Consider the following 7,965-nt stretch of genomic DNA (forward strand, 5'->3'; position numbering starts at 1 on the left):
CAGACTGTAAAACTGCATAAGCCACAGCATCAGGGAAGAAGCTGCTTGTGTCAGTCTGAAGTTAAAGCAGAGCTGACCAGCCTCTGGAAGAGCTCTCATATGCACTGTTATGTGCTGGCTCAGAAATCCCAGGTGGCTGTGTCCGTCACTTACTGCTCTACGTTCTCACTGTATTATTTTTTAAATGAAACACACACACACATATTGCGGTTTTTAAAATGAAAATAGATATATTTAAGTCTTTAAAACAGTTCCTAAAAGGTATACTTTCTCAGAAAACCAGATATACAATAATGCATTTTTTCTGCTGTTATGTGCATCAGAAGCAAAATACAAAAACTTTAACAAAAAATACTGTTTTTCAACAATCACAGTCAAATTTAAAGATTAAAAATAAAGAAGGTAACAGGAAAATAGCATAAATTAATGAATTCTTAACCATATGCAATGACTTAAACTTTGGCACTAGGAATCAAGATGTTTTGTCACTTCCCATTTAAACAGATCATAAAAATGTCAAAAGAATGTAACCATCAGAATACAAGCAGCTTTGTTAACTACACAGTGAAACATTCTACACAGATCACTATTACATAGACTGGAACAGAACCTCTAAAATTACAGAAGGGACTGAATTCAACATTACCCTTTTTATGTTTTAAACAGAACAAATACTTAACAAACATAAATTAGATTAAACACTGAATAAATTAAACATTTTTTTTCCTTGTAAAGAGAACAAACTAATATAACATTTATGTTCACTGAGATCAGAATATGACAAATGATATCAGACTCTTAGGCAACTTTTTGTAAATACTCAGGGGGAGCAACATCATAATCACTGGGACTGAACAGAGCTGCTGCGTGATTTCCCAAATATTTCAGGAAATCATGAAGATGATTTAACAACAATGCCACGCTTTGCTCATCCAGTGCTGTATAGGACAGCATATCTCCAATTTTGACAAATAATCGAAGGAGATGGACTGCCCCATAAATTTGGGACACGGGAGCATCAGGATCCTCAGCTAAGATCTCGGCATACTGGGGCCTTTCAAAATCATACAGCAGCTGAGGACCCAACATGACATTGAAATAAGCTTTGATCCCTGCTGCCACTTCGGTGACCGCATAGGACTTTGCCGTGTTTCCTTGGGACTTTTCATACTGCTCGTAGTCATCCAGAATGGAATCGATATTCTTCTTGGCCGGAAGTTGAAACAGTTGCTTCTGTCCGACGACCAGCTCCCAATCCTCCACCAGCCACGGCTTCAGTTCATTGGGAATGTTCACTTTAATGTCGGTTTTTTTCACATATCGCCTCTCCACCTCGTAGTACACTCGGGCTCTCCTCTTTGAATGCTGGGGACGAGATGGTGTTGAAGTTTCACTGGAACTGCTCCCTTCTCCAGTTTCAGCCATTTTCTTTTCCTTCTTTTTGGCTGAAGTCCCTGACGGCCCTGATGCTGTAGAGGCTTCTTCTTTGTCGGTGTTCTTCTCCTGTTGACCCTCTGACTGCTGACTCTCCGACTCCGACTCCGAAGTTGCAGTCTTGGACTCCGAGCTTGGGGTCTTAGGCTCTGAGGTTGGGGTCTTGGGCTCAGAGGTCTTCTTTCCCCCAGAAGCCAGCTCCTCTCCCACCTTCTCATCTGCAGATAGCTCCTCATTGCTATTGAGAAGTTCTCTCTGTTTCTGCAGATTAGTCTCAGAATACTTCAGTATTCTGCTCTCAGGAACCCACTCGTCATCCCAGCCAGCCGTAGGACAGTAGTCCTCCTTGTAATCAGTATCGCCATCTCCAAGGGGACAGGGAGCAGCGCCAGCTTTGCCTTTACCTTTGCCTTTGCCTTTGCCCTTGCCTTTGCCTTTGCCCTTGGCCTTGGTCTCCTCTGCCTCAGCCTCAGGGTCTTCACTGGGCTCACTGGTTTCCCTGGGCTCCCCAACATTACTGGCTTCCCCTGCCTTACTGGTTTCGCCAGCCTTAGGGGACTTAAGGGCCACCCCCGACTCTGAAGCCTCACAGCGGGGCTTCCGGCCTTTGTGGGGCTTAAGGGCCTTACCGGGTTTTTCTGCCTCCTGGGCCTTTTCCACCTCCGGGGCCTTTTCCGTCTCAGGGGGCCTTGTCCATCTCAGAGGCCTTGTCCGCCTCCTGAGCCTTGTCCGTCTCCTGGGCCTTTTCCGCCTCCCGAGCCTCCATCTTGGCGAGCTTTTCGGAGAGCCGGGTGCGCACGGCGCCCTTCTCGTTGCCTCCCGGGTAGTGAACGAGGTACTTGACCTTCCTGTACTTAACGGACACCTTCACACACTCCGCCTCATAAAGCAGGGGCCCGCGGAAACACAACACCCGCTCCCCGACCTCAAACTGGGGCTTCCTGGGGCGCTTCTTGGGGTCTTTCTTTGGCGCCATCTCTCCCGTAGGGGGCCCGGAGCCTCCGCCCACCTCGCCCGCCTCCGCTGCTGCTGCCACACACAGCCCAGGCACTGCCAATGCCCCCCTTCTGGCCCTTCTCCCGGTGGTCCCGCCTCAGGCCCAGATGACCGCCACCCTCCAAAGTCTGGGGTAATATGGAATTAATTAGGTGCCAATTTGGACCTGATTTACCGGAAGCAGCTGCCCACAGGATGACGAAGCTCCACTTCAGCTGTAGCGCACACCAGTCAGTTCTCTCAACAACTGAAGCTTCCCATCAACTACCTGGCCCTCGAGATGGAAAGTAGGGCCACCGGCACTCTCAGCTCCAACCAATGGCTGCTTCTCCTGCTAATGCACGTGCATCAGGCACGTGCATATCCTTCATTTCAAACCCAACCTGATGGCGCTGCGCATGCGCCGTCATTGCTCCCCTCCCCCCCCTCACCCTGAGATTCAACTCCCACTACTGCCGTTGACGGTAGTTGCTCCAGGTAACAGCTCAAGGCGCATGCGTTCCCATCCCCCTTTCTGCCCCCTCTATGGATGTTGATGGCTGTTGCTCCTGGTAACAGCCAGTGCAAAGAGCATGCGCTTTTCTTGCTCCTTCCCCTCCCCCAGTTGCTGTTCTCTCTATGGCTCTTGATGGCTTTTGCTCCAGGTAACTGCCGGACATTACGCATGCGCTCTCACTGCCCCCTTCCCCCCACCCCTAGATTCTGCTTCCCCCATAGATGTTGATGACTGTTGCTCCAGGTAACAGCCAGCACCACGCGCATGCGCCTCTTTTTGCCCTTTTTTTTTTAATTTTTCCACCACCCCCCCTCCCCTTCCCACCCCATTCAGCTCCCTCTATGGCTCTTCATGGCTAGGTAAAGGCCAGGACGGGAATATTACGCATGCGCCCTGCTTGCTTTCCCACCCCCTCCCCCCATTCAGCTCCCCATATGGCTCTTCCTGGGTGTTGCTTCAGGTAAAGGCCAGGACTTTGCGCATGCGTCCTCCTTGCTTTCCCCCCTCAGCTGTCCCTATGGCTCTTCATCGCCATTGCTGCCGGTAAAGGGAAAACATTGCGCATGCGCTGGCTTTACTGCGCTGCAGGTTCCCCACCCTTCTGTTCTCCCTCTGACCATGGATGCTCCCCACCCCCGTCCATTACCAGCCAGTGCACTGCGCATGCGCCTTCATTATACAGCCTCCCTAATGATTCACCTCCTGCTTATGTGTTCATCCTTCTATAAGCACCTTCACTGTACTGCCCCGCCCCATCCAGTCTTTAAAATAATGTCATTGCGTTCCATGAAGCAGACAGATACTGCTTAATCCCTTACTGCGTGCTCAGTGGTGTTGGGTGGGTGATTGCGAAGTGCTGGGGGTGGAGCCAGAGACCCCCGAGAGGTCAGAGGGCTCGGCTTGCCTGCGCACTCGCGAGGAGACCGGGCTCTCGTCGCGGGGGCGGGGGAGCCATGGCCGGGCTAGGGGAGGGGGAAGGGCAGCGTGATGCGGTGCACCTGTGTGGTGCGCACGCGGATGCCTGTCTCCGGGAGGGCTCCCCCCTCCCTGCTCCCACCAATCCAGGAAGACCCCCTGGAGGAGGCGGGTCCCCAGCTGCGGGCGCCTGGAAGGACTGGAATTTGACTAGAGAAAAGGGGGTCGGGTGGGGTACATACACACACCAGGGTGGGGGACTGCCTGAAAAAAGAGGCAGGAGAGGACCCGGCATCTTCTGGGGTCAGCGAGTCATCCAGTTTGTCTCAACTGTCCTCTTAAGGTTCCACTTCATTCACTTGGAGCCCTTCCTCCCCCCCTCCCATGGCTTCTCCCTGCCGCCTTACCGAAAAACAAAAACAAACCACATTAAAGGCTGTTAATAAGCGAGACTAAACCTATTTTTCAGCCATATTTCCCCTCTTCTTCCTTCCCCTCCCTCTCCTACATCCTTTCTTCTGCCGCCTCCTCCCACATACCCTCTTCTGCCTCCCCCTCCCTCTCCTACATCCTTTCTTCTGCCTCCCCCCCACATCCTCTGTTCTTCCTCCCCCTCCCTCTCCTACATCCTTTCTTCTTCCTCTCCCTCCCACATTCTGCCTCCCCCTCCCTCTCCTACATCCTTTCTTCTGCCTACCCCTGCCACATCCCCTCGTCTGCCTCCCCCTCCCACATCCCCTCTTCTTCCTCCCCCTCCCTCTCCTACATCCTTTCTTCTGCCTCCCCCTCCTACATCCTTTCTTCTTCCTCTCCCTCCCACATTCTGCCTCCCCCTCCCTCTCCTACATCCTTTCTTCTGCCTACCCCTGCCACATCCCCTCTTCTGCCTCCCCCTCCCTGTCCTACATCCTTTCTTCTTCCTCACCCTCCTACATCCCCTCTTCTTCCCCCCTCCCCCTCCCACATCCCCTCTTCTGCCTCCCACTCCCTCTCCTACATCCCCTCTTCTTCCTCCCCTCCCTCTCCTACATCCTTCTTTCTTCCTCCCCCTCCCACATCCCCTCTTCTTCCTGCCCCACCCTCTCCTACTTCCCCTCTTCTGCCTCCCCTCCCTCTCCTTTTCCCCTCCTCCCTCCCCCCCTTTCCCATTTCCCCTCTTCCTCCCCACTTTTCTCCTTCTCCCTCCTCCCTGCCCTTTTCCTCTTCCTTCCTGCCAACCTAAAGGCATTTTGCTAACTGTGTACCACTTCAACTAGCTTGCAAAGGTGATACAGGCTGCTGGCTTAATGCCCAGAGCTCAGTACCTCACAGGAAGAGAGCGTTCAGTCCATGTTTGTTAAATGAATGAATGAATGAATGAACACCTACCAGCATCACAAGTGAAGGCATCAGTAAACTTTATCTAGGTGAGCTATCTGTGAGTCTGAGCCATATGTCTCTCCCTCAGATCAGAACAGCTTGTTAAGCCATGGTCTCACAGGTGGTAAGAAACAGCTGAGATTCAGGCTTAGTGCTTCCACCTTGGCTATCTAAAGCCCTGGAAGCCAGCTCCTCAAGCTGGCATCAAACTCACCTGTGAAGCACAACTATAGGAGGTTGGGACAGGTAATCCAGCATTACAAAAATAAAGGGGGTGAGACTCAGTATCTTCCACCATTCTGTCAGCCAGCACTTTACGCACCAAGATTTGGTAGAACACAGGCCCTGCTTGCATCCCTCCCAACTTGCTTTCATATTTTTGAACCACACATAAGTTCATCAGTATGGGCAACTCTCTCTTCTGATTCCACTGGGCACCAGCTCTCTTCAACTTTTAGTGTTAAAAAGGTGTCTTGGGTATTAAGAGCTTAAGAGACTAGATTAGGGTCACATGACTCATTTGTGTAACAAGTGAGACTTGAACCCTGACGCCAAGACTCTCTTCTCATGCTCTCCCTGCTAATACTCTACAAGAAATCCTGTCCTTCAGAATTAGAAATGGTTGCTTTGTAATGAATATAAATATAATAAATTTAAATAAATATGAATACTAATTCAGCTGGCCATTTGTAATAGATCACATATATGAAAGGATGGGGCAGATAGAGAGGCTGTAGCTCGTTGGGTCTTGCCAGGGATTTCTTGGTTCTATGTCCTGTTCATTCTATAGCTATGTCACATAAGCCAAACCTGGCACCAGAATTTGGTGAAGTTACTTTTCCAAAGATGGAGATGAATGGAAGACTTTGCTACTCGCAAACTTTTTGTGACCACAGACTAATGGGTATAGTCATGAAAGGTAATTAGCCTCAGTAAAAGGAATTCTAAGTCTAGGACTGGCCCATTGGGTCTCTGAAGGGAAGACTGAATCTCTTGCCAGACAAGGAGGTCTCTTAGAGCCTTTTGCCTTTGCTGTTGAAGACCATACCAGAGGACATAGAAGAATGTTGCCTCGGCAGAAAAGAGTTGGTTTCTTGTTTCAGTTTTTGGCTGGCCAGTAGATATATGTAGACTTGGGCAAGAGCAAACTATACCTGGAGCTCTATAAGGGAGCATCCTTACTGCTTCACCCTAGGTTATACTACCCATCAAACGCATGGTACTCATTGGAATAGAAGTCAACGAACTTGAATTTTTTCCTGTGTAAGATTGAAGCAGTCCTCTCCTAAAGAGCCTGGTTTTACTGAAGTAGCTTTTTGCCTGAGATATGGAAAGGAAATGACAAATCCAAGAAGGATTTGTCAGAGCTGGGATTTAGACCCAAGTTCTCTGACTTTAAAGTCAGCCCTCTTTTGACAAACTTCCATGCCTCCCTCCCTTTTGGAAGTTTCTCACCCCTTCCCCACCTAGCATGATTTGGGTCCCTGTTCAGTGGGCAGCTCTTTCTGCATCTCCTTCCCCACTGATCCTACCCAGCAGGGGGTCACAGTTATCCCTCTCTTGCCAAACAGAATGGTCCAGAGGCAGCATCCAAAAAAGAGATTCTTGTGTGTCCCCCCCTTCAAAAAAATCATAGATGTACGTTTTTTAAAATTTGGAATATATAAATTATATAATCACATAGTTTATTATACATAGTAATAAATATTCCAGAAAAATGTAGTCTATTGTAAACATAAAGCTTTGCCTTCATAGGATTATACATGTAGAGCTAGAAGGGATGAAAGAAGCCATATGGTCCAACCCCCTTATTTGGCAGAGCCTGAGGAAGGTAAGTGACTTGCCCCCGGCACAAAAAGTGGCAAAGCTGGAAATCAAACTCACTGATCTTTCTAAATGACTAATCAGACATCAATGCGGTGTGCATTTAGCAAAAATCTACCTAGGCAGTAAGCATCTACAGGTGAGTGGAAGGGATTGTTTAGTTTCCAGTAAAAAATGACAGAAAGTACAGGGTTCAAAGAAATCCCAACCATGATGCTGAGAGACTGTAGCAGTATAAGTGACATTTCTAGAGCCCTTGCAAGTTGCCAATGTGCTTTGTATTCGTGATCTCACCTTATCTTCCCAACAATCCTAAGAGGGAGTTGCCATACGTGACACTACATTTTTCCCGACCAAAAAAGTTAGGGTCCCTAAAGTCACATGGGCTTCTCGAGGTCCCACAGCTATAAGTGCCAAAGGCAGGATCTAAAACCATGTGGTCCTGACTCCAAGTTCTGTGTTGTAGCCACCATGGTAACACTGTATCTCCCTGTTATCTGACTTAATTGAAATGCTTTATTTGAATGGTCATGTGTTTGTTGTTGTTGTTGTTTTCAGATGTGTCTGACTCTTCTTGACCCCATTTGGAGTTTTTTGGGTTTTTTGGGTTTTTTGGCAGAGATAGTAGAGTGGTTTGCCATTTCCATTTCCATCTCATTTTACAAATGAGAAACTGAGGCAAACAGGGTGAAGTGACTTGCCCAGGGTCACACAGCCAGTTAGTGTCTGAGGCCAGATTTGAGCTCAGGAGGATGTCTTCCTGATCCCAAGTCCAACACTCGCTTCACTGTGCTACCAACCTGCCCTGGTGTCCCTGGGTGAGCCTATGGTGATCATGTGGCAGGAATTGGGTCGATATGTGGGAGCTTCTCAGCCTATAGAAGGTAAAAAGTTGGCCTGAAAGCATTGTTATAAGTCCCCGCTTCTGACTGACACTGACT

At 49.0% G+C, this 7,965-nt stretch overlaps 1 pseudogene; it reads right to left on the reverse strand.

The window, feature by feature from the left end:
• Positions 1 to 204: 204 nt before the first annotated feature.
• Positions 205 to 3,222, reverse strand: LOC110198663 (mortality factor 4-like protein 1 pseudogene; annotated as a pseudogene).
• Positions 3,223 to 7,965: the final 4,743 nt, after the last annotated feature.

The sequence above is a fragment of the Phascolarctos cinereus genome, unplaced genomic scaffold (genome assembly GCF_003287225.1).
Source record: "Phascolarctos cinereus isolate Bilbo 61053 unplaced genomic scaffold, phaCin_HiC Scaffold_8;HRSCAF=390, whole genome shotgun sequence".
Classification (NCBI taxonomy): Eukaryota; Metazoa; Chordata; class Mammalia; order Diprotodontia; family Phascolarctidae; genus Phascolarctos; species Phascolarctos cinereus.